Source organism: Leptopilina heterotoma, unplaced genomic scaffold, assembly GCF_015476425.1.
Source record: "Leptopilina heterotoma isolate Lh14 unplaced genomic scaffold, ASM1547642v1 Lhet_167, whole genome shotgun sequence".
Lineage (NCBI taxonomy): Eukaryota > Metazoa > Arthropoda > Insecta > Hymenoptera > Figitidae > Leptopilina > Leptopilina heterotoma.
The window spans coordinates 718,587-732,188 of NW_025110883.1; the positions used below are offsets into that span (position 1 = coordinate 718,587).

The window sequence follows — 13,602 nt, forward strand, 5'->3', positions numbered from 1 at the left end:
CAAAGACTAACCCTCCCTTTAGTCAAATCAAATGACGTCACAAAAAGTTTAGAAAATTTTTTTTAATTACTTCATTTGCAAAAGAAAGATTGTAGCAGGGAAAATAAAAAAAAATGTTTCTATTGTGCTTGAATAATATTACGGGAGTTATTTCAGTGTGTTATGAATGTAAATAACAGTTTCGAACTGACATTATGTAAATATAATTACAATTCCCTTTAAAGCTAATAGCGTTCTCTATGTATATATACGTATACATATTCTCTGGAAACAAAAAAGAAAAATTAAAGCTCTCCCTTATGTAATAAACAAATATTTGCAATTTCAAAAATTCCAATCTATATTGTTTCAAAGTTGTTTGTGTGAATTATAAATTTTCTCATTAGAAAGTCATAATTCATAATTCGTAAAATTTAAAATCAATTATTATTTATCAAATTAAGTTAATTAATAATTAATAATTAGGGTTGACACGCTTTTGCTCTTTTCAAATTCCCTGACTTTTTCAGGTTTTAAAAAACGGAATTTTTTCAGATTTTTAAAACGAAAATTATTCGAAAACATCAATAACTTCATTTTTAAATAAGGGAGCGTTCACAAATGATGTCAGGCAATTTTTGCAATTTCACATGAGAAAAATACATTGTGTCACGTTTAGTAAGACCCCTACCCCCAAAAGCGTGACATCATTTGTGAACGCTCCCTAAATATTTAATCATTATTTTTTTATAGAAATTAAGATATTCGGAAATTTGATATTCAATAACATATAATAATTAAAACTTGCTTTTTTATTAGTGTCACTTCTTCAAAAATTATTTTCATCATTACGATTATTCATTTCTAGAATTTTCAACTAAAATTCTTCTTTAAGTCAATCTTTTAAAAATAATTTTTGAAAAAGTTCTTTGTGAATTTTCAAATTTTTTTGTTTACAATTTTCCCTGACATTTCCAGGTTTTCCATGTTTCCTGTGTTTACTACGATTTTCAGTAAGTTTTCCATAAAACTTTAATTAAAAAATTAAAAACAATATAGGATAAAATATATAAAACATATTAATAGTTAATAATTACTTAATTACTGAAATTCGTTTTACAGTAAGGAATTTTTCAGGTCAAAAAAAAAAAAAAAAAAGAAGAAACGAAGAAACGAAGAAACGAAGAAGTAGAAGAAAAAAGGGAGAATATTAGTAATAAAATTTTACGAGGTGGAAAATAAATATTGATGAGTTTGAAAACAGTGAAATTGGCCTCCTAAAACAGGTGCACAAATGTCGGGTAACGAGTAGCCCCGAGACCCGAGACCCGAGACACAGGCAAGGATCGCCGGAGTTAACTTCGTTCAAGTCATCTCCGGTTACTAGATAACTCCGTAAGTTATCTCCACTTACAGGACTAAACGTCGAAGTTATCTTTGCGAGAAGCCTGCTGGCCGCGATGGCAAATGAGAACGAAGGAAACTCGGTTTCCCGGACAAATCGCTCTGCACTCAATCTCGAGAGTAATTTTGTAATGTCGTTATCAAAAAGCGTGTCGTCAACTTCCGATATCCTGTCTCTCTCACACTCTCTCACTCCTGTGCGGTTTGGCAAATTGCTTATTTATACCCACTTGGAAATCACTTTAAAATTACAAGTCTGAATTTCGGGCGAGTTTCAATAGAATTCTGACCGCAATCAGAATTTCGACAATCAAATTCGATGGAATTTTAATCTTAATCAAAATTCCATAAAAGTTAGAATAGAATTTTGATCATAATCGGAATTCCGAAAAAATTCCTTTTGCGATCGGAACAATTCCCGTCGAAAAGAGAACCCCGAGGCAAAATATTCTTGATGGAATTTCCAGGAAGGCACACTTTTCAAGTGATTAATGAATGTTTATAATACAAAACTAGGTTGTGGTCGGAATTTTTTTGCGGATTTACGTCTCGCTTCATCTTCCAATATTAGAGAGGGAATGAAATGACCGTGTATAGATTTATATAAAAGAGAAAAAAAGAGACGAAAGAGGACGACTCCTCGCGCTATTCTACTATATCTACGAAGGAGAGAATGTTTTGTGTATATAAGAGTTGAGCCGCGTCGCAATGAGTCCCCCGGGGACGAGAGCTTTTCAAAAGCGTTGGGAAAAAGCTTTGAAAAAACTTGCCATTCGAAGTCAAAATACACACTTTTAGCCGGTAAAATACAGTTGCTTTTTCGAGCTCGCCAGTGTGTAAAGTAAATCTTTTTTTCTCGTTTTCCCGTTAATTACAAGTCATTTTCATGACACAATTTTCTTCAATATTTAATGTATCTTCAAATGAAAGAAAAAATATTCTCAAATTGAGAATATTATTTTTTTTATTTTTTTCAATCCCTTTAAAAGCTAAATAAATTTTTTAATTTGAATCAAATTTGAGACCGCAAAACAAATTTTTGTAAATTCCAGTAAAAATCGTATTTGAGAATTTATAAATTTTAAAAAAGAAATAAAGAATAAAGTATTTAAACATTTTTTAAAAATGAAACAAAAAATTCAACGAGCCTAAAATTTACATATTATTTATTTAAATTCAGTGTCAAAATCGTATGTACAAACGTTTAAATCACTCGATTAAATCTTTTCAAGATTTGACATTTTTCCTAAATAAAAAAAAATCGTCGGCGTTGCTTGAAAATTCAGAAATTCCCCTTGGCGAGCTGGCAAGAATTTTAAGATCCTAAGCAGGTGATAATTACAGGGTAGAGGCACGAAATTGCCTCCTTCGTCTTTCTGCGTGATCTCTGAGTGATCTTTCAAAGCAGGTGGAAAGTCGAAAAAAGGAAGAAAAAAAGAAACGCGGCCGGACAGGTGGAGAACCAAGATCCAACGATATCGTTACAAAAAATGAGTCTCGTAAAGCTTGAAACGTGTTATCCAAAATTAATAAGATCCTCTTCTTTCGAATTCAACGTTTTTACGGAAACTCCGTCCCTTCATTTCTTTTAAAAAGGAAAGAACCGCTCATGAATATTACCAAAAAAAGAAATAAATAAATAAAAAATAACGAACTACTTGACATCAGTTTCAGTGACATATTCCACTTATCGCCAGCGGTTACTTCTCTCAATTTTTATTTCGTCAAGTAATTCATGTTTATTTTGATAAATTTATTTTCTTTTGTATAAGGGAAAATAAAATATTAATTTCTGTTAATAAATTTGTAATTTTAATTAATAAATAAATTAATTTTTAAAAAATGAAGAAAATAAAAGTTACCAATAAAAGTAATAAATTTACGAATGTTTTTTTTAGCTTTTTGTTAAGAAAATTATTGTTTAAACTTCTTCAAAGATTTTCTATTACCAAAAATCAATTCCTAACTAATATTTAACCCAGGGAAAAAATACCTTGACTTATTTAACACCAGAAAAAATTAACCTTTCGAATTAGCTAAAGTACTCTTTAATTTGTACGCTTTTTAATTTATTTTTTCAAAAGTTTACCTGAAAGTTCCTGTCACCACAAAAACAAATCGACTAATTTGACCAAAAGGCAAAATACCACGTCACATTTGACACTTTAAAAAAATTAATACTCCTAATTAGCACGAGTGCCCTGCAGTTTTTAAATCTTTCCGACAAAACAAAAACTTCTCTTTACCATTACTTTTAAATCAAATGCAGGAAAAAAAAATCTTGACTAACTTAAAAAGATAAATAAATACCGTTCATTTCATCAGCACTAATCCCGTGAAAATTTGTTCACAACTAAAAAAAAAATCTAAAAAAAAACCTAGTGGTTTGAAAGTCTCTGGGGGCAAAAAAAAAGGGGGAGAGAGAGTCTAAAGTTTAACTTGCATCATGGGAAGTTATTACAGGTCGGATACTAAAGTCAGAGAAGGCTTTGAAGAAAAATTGTTTACGTCAGCAAAATTTTTACAAGTTTGAGGAACTTGTTTTTTTCTATTTTTTTTTTTTTAAAAAGGAAACTGCATTAGGGACTTGTAATGTAAAGTATTACACAAAATCTGCGAAATTTACCATATACAGTTTTTTTTCGGAAAAATTCAATAAAATATACGGAATGATGAAGAAGTAATTCCCACTTTATAAAATAGTAAAGATTTTACTACAACTTAAAAGAATATTATTATGAAACATGAAGATATCGATTACTCCGAGTCTTCGACTCGGAGTGATCGCTCCCTTCATGTTTAATAATAATTTAAATTTTCATACAATTTTTCAAAAAAAAAAAATTAAATTATTTACAAAAATTTTAATAAAATCCTTCGCAAGAATTCAATTATTTTCCTAAATAATAAAATTCTTCACAGGATTTCAATTATTTAAAACAATGTGATAAAAATTCGTTGCAAGAATTCAATTATTTTCCTAAATAATAAAATTCTTCAGAGAATTTCAATTATTTAAAAAATGTGATAAAAATTCGTTGCAAGAATTCAATTATTTTTCTAAATAATAAAATTCTTTACACGATTTCAATTATTCTTAATACAATTTTAAGAAAATTCTTCGAAAAATGTAATTGTTTTATAATTTTAATTAAAATTCTTCGATAGAAATCAATTATCAATTATTTCTAATAATTTTTGCAAAAGATCCTTGATAAATTTTAAATCCATTTGTTTACAATTCAATTTTAAGAAATTTCGATTATTCGGAAATTTTTCAATTAAATATTTAGAAAATAAAAACTTATAGTAGTAGTAGATATTTTACTATCAAATTAGTAATTTTCCACTGTTAAATTAGTGGTTTTCTACTAAAAATTTGCAAAATATTTAATTAACAAACGAATAAGTTTCCAATTATTATCAATTAAATGTTTTGCCAGTTTGTAGTAAAAAAAATTACTAATTTAAATTTAGAGAGTAAAAAGGTCAATAAGTTATTCGAGATTTTCTCTTGCGGTGTGAGAGATTTTTTTGATACTTATGTAGAGAAACCGGGGATTGTCGATTATATGGAAAGGGTATCTTTAATATCTTTAATCTTCACACTCTCGACGAGGTGGAATGGAAGCCTCTCTGCTCGTGGAGTAAAAGGGAAAGAGAGAGAGAGAGAGAGAGAGAGAGAGAGAGAGAGAGAGAGAGAGACTGACTTTGGTCGTTGCCCTACGCAAGCGCGGTTTATCGACATCGAACGTAGAGAACGTACGTTTCGTTTGGTTTCGTCTCGTATACTAGATGGAACAATATTTCTACCCTCTGACTCTCTGTTCAACGCTTCACGCTCATTCGTCTCAGCTCCGGATATTTGACCGGCATCGCTAGTAGCGTGGGGACTTTTTTATTTTTTGTTTTTATTTTCCATAGATATGCTTTTTTCAAACTTATTTTTCAATCTTCTTTTACTGCTATCCCTTTATTTTTTTGGAAAAATTTTGTTTCTTTATTTCTCGATTTCATTTTACTGTTTTTCATTTTCTTCATTCATTTACAATATTTTTAAATTATTTTCTTTAACACAAGAGAAATTTTTATTTTTATTTAAAAGTTTAATTCAAAATTGTTAAATATTTCAATCAATCGATTCGTTATTTAGCCGCAATTTTTATAAAATCGAATTGTCTCTCAGTTAAATTTTCCATAAAATCGAATTATCACTCGGATAAATTTTCTACAAAATTGAGTTTTCACTCGCAGTTAAAAAATGTAGGCTGACATTCGGGTCAGTTACAAATTCGGCTAATTTTTTTTCTCTAAAAATTCGACGAGGTGAAAACTTGGCCAAGTAGAGAGATTCGGTAAAATGGAAAAATTTTGTATAGAAAATAGTTGGAGTATTTCAAAATTTTTGCAAATGCAAAATAAACTCATTAAAGTCAGTTAAATAAAAATCTGAAAAATAGGAAATTTGGTTAAATAGAAATATCCTCGAGAGTAAAATAAAAATGTTCACCAAATAAGAATGAAAGACAGAAAATTCGATTAAATGAAAATTTCTCCAAGTCGAAATTCACAGCAAAAACGAAAATTTTCTCTAAAAGGGATTTTTTAAATAATAATCTCCCTCTAAATGACTCTTTTTCTCCATTTCTATACACCTTTTGCAAACCGACTTTTTTTGTCCCCTACTCTTTTAACAATTTTCCCCTTTTAGAACACCTGCTTCTTTGTCTATTTTCCAAACAGTGTTCTCAATTTTTACCCCTTTTATACCATTTTCTCACACTTTTTCTGCTTTTCTCCGCGTGCTTCCTGTTTCTCATCTCCTGTCACCCTCTCTCTGCAGTGTATATACAACCTTCACTCTAAATCTACGAATCTCCTTTGACAACAGGTATTTCATTCTTTTATTCCCTTCTCTCTTTTTCCACTCTTTTTATTTTCTTTTATTTTCTTTTACTTTTTTTACTTTTTTTGCTTTTTTTGCCTCCATTTTCCACTTCTTGTCCCACTCAATTTTCCATCACTTCTGAAGCATAGAGTTTCTTACGGGTTTGCAATCTTTACTTGTTATATCCAATGGTCAAGTGAAGCAATATTTCAGTTCGTTTTACTGGCGGATTTCCTAGACTCGGGGAAATATACTATATATCTTTGGAATGAGGGAAGGAGAGGAAGAATCACAAACGGAAGGGCTTGCCTGATGACAAACGTTCACTATATGGAGGATCGGATGCTATCCTCTGGATGATCCTCTTTATTTGGGGACGGAAGAAGAGTGACTCTTCCGGCTTCCAGAATTAGTCCGATTTCGAGCGATTCTCTGTTTTCGAATCCTCTTAGTAAACCGCAAACTTTCACGGATTCTTCCTCTTTTTCCCTCTCTACTCTCAACTTCTCCGATTTCCTCCAGGTTTCTTTTTTTCACACTCGACAAAACACACTCTTTCTTCATATCTCTCGCTACAAGAAAAATAATCATAAAACCAATAATAATTAGAATATCATTCCTCGCAGTTTTATTTTGCCTTTTTTTTCTAAACGATTCGAAATTCAATTTACGCGATTTGTGAAAGAACTCAACAGGATGTTGGTATTAAATGAGAATGTAAAAAGAGAAAAAACGTAGAGCAAAATTATTGTTCTATTTGGAGGGCAGTAATATTATATAGTTATGTGCCGGCATTCGCAGTCCACTTGACTGCAGAGAATGCTTTCCACTCAGTCACTCGTGCTGTTCGGTTCAAATAATCCTAGACCGCTTGATCGACTTTAGCCCCTTCTCGATATTTTAATATAGCTAAAACCCACTCACCGAAGAGTCGTCGTACATTTAAAAAAAAGTATATGCAAGTAAAATAAAAAACCCCCCAAAAAGTGCAAAAAAAAATCCGAGTTGAAAACCGGTTTTTATTACCTTCCAATATATATTACTTGCGAGAGCATGGAGAAATATTTCTCCTCATGTTTACACGCAAAGAACAAGAAATCACTCAAAAAAAGGAGGGAAAAAATTTCTGCTTTTCATACTTGAATTTTTTTTCAAAATTTCAAGCACACACTCTTTGCAAACCATCGAATATGTAGGCTGAATATAAAAATGTCGATGGAATAAAAATGTTCAAATCAATGGAAATATTTTTTTTTTCATCAAAAATCATAAATGCTAATGTTTTCACAGTCATTCGTTACATCATCAGAAAAAATACATATTCAAAGTTTGCTTTCAATGAATAAATATATCCCGGTGTTCTTTTTTGAGTAACGAAAAAAAGCCGAGGGAAAATTATTACAATTTTCAACTTTGGCCTAATGCCAGTCGATTAATTTACTTTTTTCTAAAGTATGAATAAATAAACAGCCATGTAGACCGAATTTATACTTTTAATTTACAAGAAATTCCTTAGATAATTACAAATAATAATAATTTTTTAAATCTGAAATTCAAAAATTAAAAACAAAAATCCTAATTTGATTTCTATAAACTGGATTCTTTCTTGTTATTATTGCATAGAGTTTTAGAAATGAAAAAGAAAAATATATTTCCAACGAGGGACATTTTGTGTGAAATTATTCATGAAAAATATAATACACAAAGAGTCAATGTAATGTCAACAAACAAATGGACATTTAAAGGTTTTCCATTTTTTATGGGCGGTTCCGTAAAATTGGTTTCTAAAGGTTCTAAAGTCCTAAAATTCAATTGGCGTTGAGCGTGAATACTTCCGGAAGGGGACAAATTTGAACTAAATATGAAAAAGATCCCCGACCCCTATGAGTGAGGACTGCAATAACAAGATACACAGAGAGGCAGAATGGCCGAAATTTTTCCGGCAGCCAAGGGCATAAATTAAGAGATAACTGACGCACGGGAAATAAAGTTGAAATCGAATTCAATTGTAGATATATATATACATATATATACGTATATATATATTTATTTATTTTGATAACATCACCCCTCTCACGTGGTACTTTCAGAGATTCACAATTTTGATTGTATTTTAGAGCCGAGGAAAAAAAACATTATTGCGAATAGAAAAAAAATCAAGGAAAAAAGAGAACCAAAATACAGAAAAAAAATTTATGAAAAGAAAAAAAAGAATCGATAAAAGGAAGAAAAATGAAAAAATATGATCGATACAAGAATCAAAGAGAAGATGACGAATAGAAAAAAACGAAAAAAATTCAAGAAAAATCAAAAGAGGGAGAGAAATTTAGAAAAATAGAAAACGAAGAAAAAGGACCAAAGTTTAAGAGTTTCAAAGAAATCAAAACAAAAATTTGAAGAATAAAAAAAATGTAAAGGTAAGCAAATAAACCAAAAATTGAATCAGAGATGGAAATAGGAAAAATAAAAAATAGGATAGAATAAAAATAAAATGAAAACCGGAGAAATAAAAGAAAAAGAAAAAAGTTTAGAAAAACTCATAGCAAGAAAAGAAAATTCTGCCAGACGTTGCAAAACTGAACAATTACGTTCAATTAATCAAAAATATAAGGCAATAAAAAAAGCATTTAAATTATGGATTTTCTTCCACAATTAAGAGACAAAGATGGGAAAAATTAGGATCTATCATTATGGAAAACTCGGGACAATTAATTTTTTTCTCCTCTAAAGGAAAGTGTGAAGAGTCAGGAAGAAGGTGGGCGGGGAGTGGGGGAGACTAAAGAAAACCACCGCATGTAAAAAGGGACAAGAAAATTACTCTGACTCATAATTTACGAGCTTGGGACTCATAAAGACCAGAGATTGCCTTCCACTATTTTCGTCTTTCTCTCTTTCTCTTGCAGCGCGAGAACCTCTCGTGAATCGTAACACGAATATCAACTTCATAATTTCAATAATTATCATGTACCACGCGATTTTCGCTATTCGCTCATATACATATATAACCGAAAAATGATAAAATCTCTTTTTCCATTCAATTATTATTGCACACATAAAAATTATAGGTTCCGCGAACAAAAATTAAAAGTTACTACTACCTTAGAGGATAAAAGTTTTTTTTTCTTTTTTTTTAACCGTCTGCTCAATATTTGAGGGCGAGTTGGGGAAAAAAAATAAAGTGGCAATCAACGCTCAAGTTCGAAAAATCGACTACAATAAATGTTAAGTGATCCACGTCAAAGACTCACAAAAGTTGGCCTGGGGGAAAATTAACTATGATGATCACTCACCTGAAACAAAAAGAAAAATTGGTTACTTTTTCCTTTATTCTTTCAATTTTTATGCGTTCAAAAAATAATCAACATATGTTATTATAATTAATCAGGTATAATAATACAAACGGAGGGAGGTGAAAATATGGCACGAAAGTTCTAAAAAATCAACTAATTAATAAACTGTTAATTTAAAAGAGATAACAATTTTATTGTGGCGAATAATAAATTAAGTATTTCGATATATTTTCTAATTGCGGTTACAATTTTGCCTTCTTTTATCGCTAAATCGATTGTATATTGGATTTTCTCATCAGTTATTTCTCGTGCTCTCTGCTCTCTATTCATGGCTTTTGATCCGGTATATAAGTTTTAATAAATTTTGTCTACGCTAGCCACGCGGCATATTCTCTTTTTATATGAGATATCCATCAAATTTAAATAACGTTACCAATATCCGCTAGTAATGTCTATCTGATTTCTACGCTCGGTTAGAAACGCTTTATGCATATATAAACTGTATTATAGCATTGTCGACAGTCGACGTTCCAAGCCACTTTTAGCTTTATAAATATTCGGTGATTTTTTTCAATCCGCAATATTCAAGTCCTTGACAGTGTAAAAATATCCCGCGAAATATGATTAGAGGTTAATTAACTAACAACTCTTTTTAAAAAAGAGTCAGAGAGACAAAAACTTTCATTTAAATCCATCTGTTTATTACGTTTTTCAATTATTTTAATTTTAATCAGTTTAGTGTAAAATTAATCTACTATTATACACATTTGTGAAGAGGAATTTATTTCAAGAAGAAATATTTTATCATTTTAAATTAATCATTTTAAAAAATACTGTTATTCTATTTTTTATTTTATTCAATTTGTATCTAAAAAAATTTATTTAAAATATATTTAATTTAAAATTGAAAATATTACGAATGTAAAAAGTATTTTGATATTTCGAAATCGCATTTTCCCTTGAGCGTGTGTTCCAATTTTCTGTTACAGGTTTTCCTTTCATCCAGTGCCCTTTTTTCTATTGAGAAAAATCGATTCTAAGAGAAATTTCCATCTAAACAGAATCACTTCTTTTACTCAATCTTTTGTATATATGTATATAACCAAAAAAATAAATAAAATAAACAAGTTTGCTAAAAATTCAAGAGAATATTGAATAGGATTTTTTTTTGAACATTTTCCAATAATTCAAAATTCAAAAAATTCCCTCTTCTTAGAAAAAACTCTGAGCATAGGAAAAGAATTTCAGAAATTTACATTACATTACAATTTTACTTAAAGTATTTCAGAAATTAAATACTTTTGAGATAGTTCTAATTGTAAAAATCTTCAAGTCCAAGATAGGGATATTTTTTATGGAGTATCAGTGAAACATTCTTCTGCACTATATTCAATAAATAATCTACTAGAATATTAGAAAATAATTAATTTTTGTTTAATATTCAGTAAATAATTATAGGTTTTTTAGACTATTTAATAAATATTGAATAATCTTTTGGATATTATTTTGTAATATTTTAATAAATATTCGATAATTATTCATCACTCACATTTCAACGAAGGTTCTAAAATCTCTGTAAATATGCAATTGACGATCGCCATTCCTTCTTTAAAAAATTTCACCACAATTTTTCTAGTTATCCAAAAGATTTCACTTTTAATACTCCACAAAACGAGAACCACTTAATTCCGAAAATTTTGTTTTTAAATAAACAAATGAAACTCGAACAATATATTTTATCTACAAATTAATGCACAAGAATTTGATCCTTCCATCACGAGGTAAAAAGATCAACTGGTCGTCGATTTTTCCTCGGAAAATGCTTTGGTCGTTTTCGCCTTTCCCCTCCCAATATCCTGAACAATGATCAGGTAGAAAATTTTTCGAGTCAACGTTCCCCAAAGAAGCGCACAATGAACCAAATCAAAATAAACTCGCAACTTAATCGAGAATAAAATTTTAACTTTAAACAAAAATTTACGATAAGTTTTCTTCTAAAATATTGTATATTAATATTCGTACGAAATATACAGTAAATATTAATTGAATATTATTCATCAATAGGTATTCAAGAGATATACTTGAAAAAATATTTGTCAGCATTGTTTATTAAATGTTCCAAGAATAGTCATCATCTGAAATATTTGATTAATATTTTTTAGGAATATTTAATCGATTATCTTCTATATTCAACGAATATTTGAATATTCGATGAATATTCTTCCAGAATATTAAATAAGTATTCTAAGAATATTTCTCTTGAATATTGAATAAATAATGTTTTATTCCACTACCAAACTAATGTTCTAACAATTGAAAACTAATTTCAAAAAACATATTCAGGGTTGCCACAAAAAATTAATTCTGATTTTTCCTGACTTTTTCCTGACTGATTTAGACTTTTTCCCTGACCCTAAAGAATATTCTCATTGACTCTAAAAATTAATAGATACTCAAAAAAAGGTTCTATTACAATTATTTACAAAAATTTTAATAAAATCTTTCGCAAGAATTCATTATTTTCATAAATAATAAAATTACTTATAGGATTTCAATTATTTATAATACAATAATTTTAAGTAAATTCCTCAAAAAATGTAATTATTTTCAAAAATTTTTTGCAAGAATTCAATTACATTTCACAAATAATAAAATTCTTCGCTAAAAATTTTAATCAAATTTTTCAAAAGATTCAATTATTTTTAAAAAAATGTAATAAATATTGGTAATATTTTCCCTGATTTCCCTGACCTGTGGCAACCCTGAATTCTAATTAATAATTTTTCCCCTAAAAAATATTCTGAAATAAAATGAATAAAAAATGTAGTGCACAAAACAATAAAATTTTCCAAATTCAAATTGGAATATTCGAGGAATGCCTGAGAGCACAGGGAATATTATGAACCATTACTGGATGAGAAGAGGACACTGGCACTATACGAATTACTAGAATGACTGCCGTTAATATCTTTAACGTCACACCCTTCTTGCCCTCGACGCGAATACAATAGACTGAATGGTGACACAAGCGCGCGACCGGCCCGTCAACGACTGATCGTTACACGACAGATGGACAAGCGTTAAAAAAATTAGCGTTTAATATCCCTAATCCGTGTCGATTTTTGAAATCCGAAACGAACGAGGGAAAAAATTGAGTTTCACATCGAGCCTGTGATCGTTATTTATATATACCTATAGCACTCGTTTGGGGGTCATGTCACTCGACGATTGTAAATGATACCCACCGAATCCCGAATCGTAGTCAATGCTACGCTAATTAAACTCCCTTTCATCTGCATAAAATTTCAACAATCTCATTACTCAGTCCTGTTTAAATTCATTCCACTAGAAAATTATTATGTAATTCAAAGTTATTAAAATTCTAATTTAACGGCGAATGGTTCACGCATAAAGAGACAAAGAACAAATAAAGTTTGTTACCTATATATACGTGTGCAAAACATCAAATTTCATTTTGCTTTATAAACATTAATATATAAACTAGATGTTTTTACTGTACAAGAAAATTTTCAGTTCAAAATATTTGGAACGTTAATTGCAATTCATTTTGCTAATTTCAAATAATAATAACAACAATAATATCAACAATAATTTTCCATAATTAGCAAAGTGCAAAAGCATGATAAACCGTTATTTGAAAAGAAAAATATTTTTAGATATTTTTTTATAGTATCCTAAAATTATCCAAAAATTACAAAATTTTCTAATTTAACTTTTGAGACAAGTATTTTTTTTTCCTTTTTTTTAATGTGAAAAAAAGTAATGATAATAATTTAAAACGTGTAGGTATGCTTTCAGTTTTTAAATTAACTACAGCTTATTAAAACTTTTTAAAGTTAATTAATCGTAAAAAATTTTTTAATTTTGCGTAAATTGATGATTTTTAGTTTGAGCCGAGCTGAAAGATGCCATATATTATGTACTATATAAATATATATATATATATATGTTTACATTGCATTTTGCCCCTGTTATATCCTGTTTCCTTGTTTAATAAATTTATCTTTTTATGACAGTAAT

At 29.2% G+C, this 13,602-nt stretch overlaps 1 protein-coding gene across 4 annotated transcripts in view; it reads right to left on the reverse strand.

The window, feature by feature from the left end:
* LOC122499320 (platelet glycoprotein V-like) overlaps window positions 1-13,602 on the reverse strand; it is a 128,160-nt gene that overhangs the window by 22,630 nt on the left and 91,928 nt on the right. Inside the window, exon 1 of one of the 4 annotated variants that reach the window (XM_043607598.1) lies at window positions 11,111-11,364. The exons of the other annotated variants lie outside the window; for them this stretch is intronic. The gene's annotated coding sequence lies outside the window, so the exon portion shown is untranslated. Of the gene's footprint in view, window positions 1-11,110; window positions 11,365-13,602 lie in introns of those variants that run through there. 4 annotated transcript variants of the gene reach the window in all.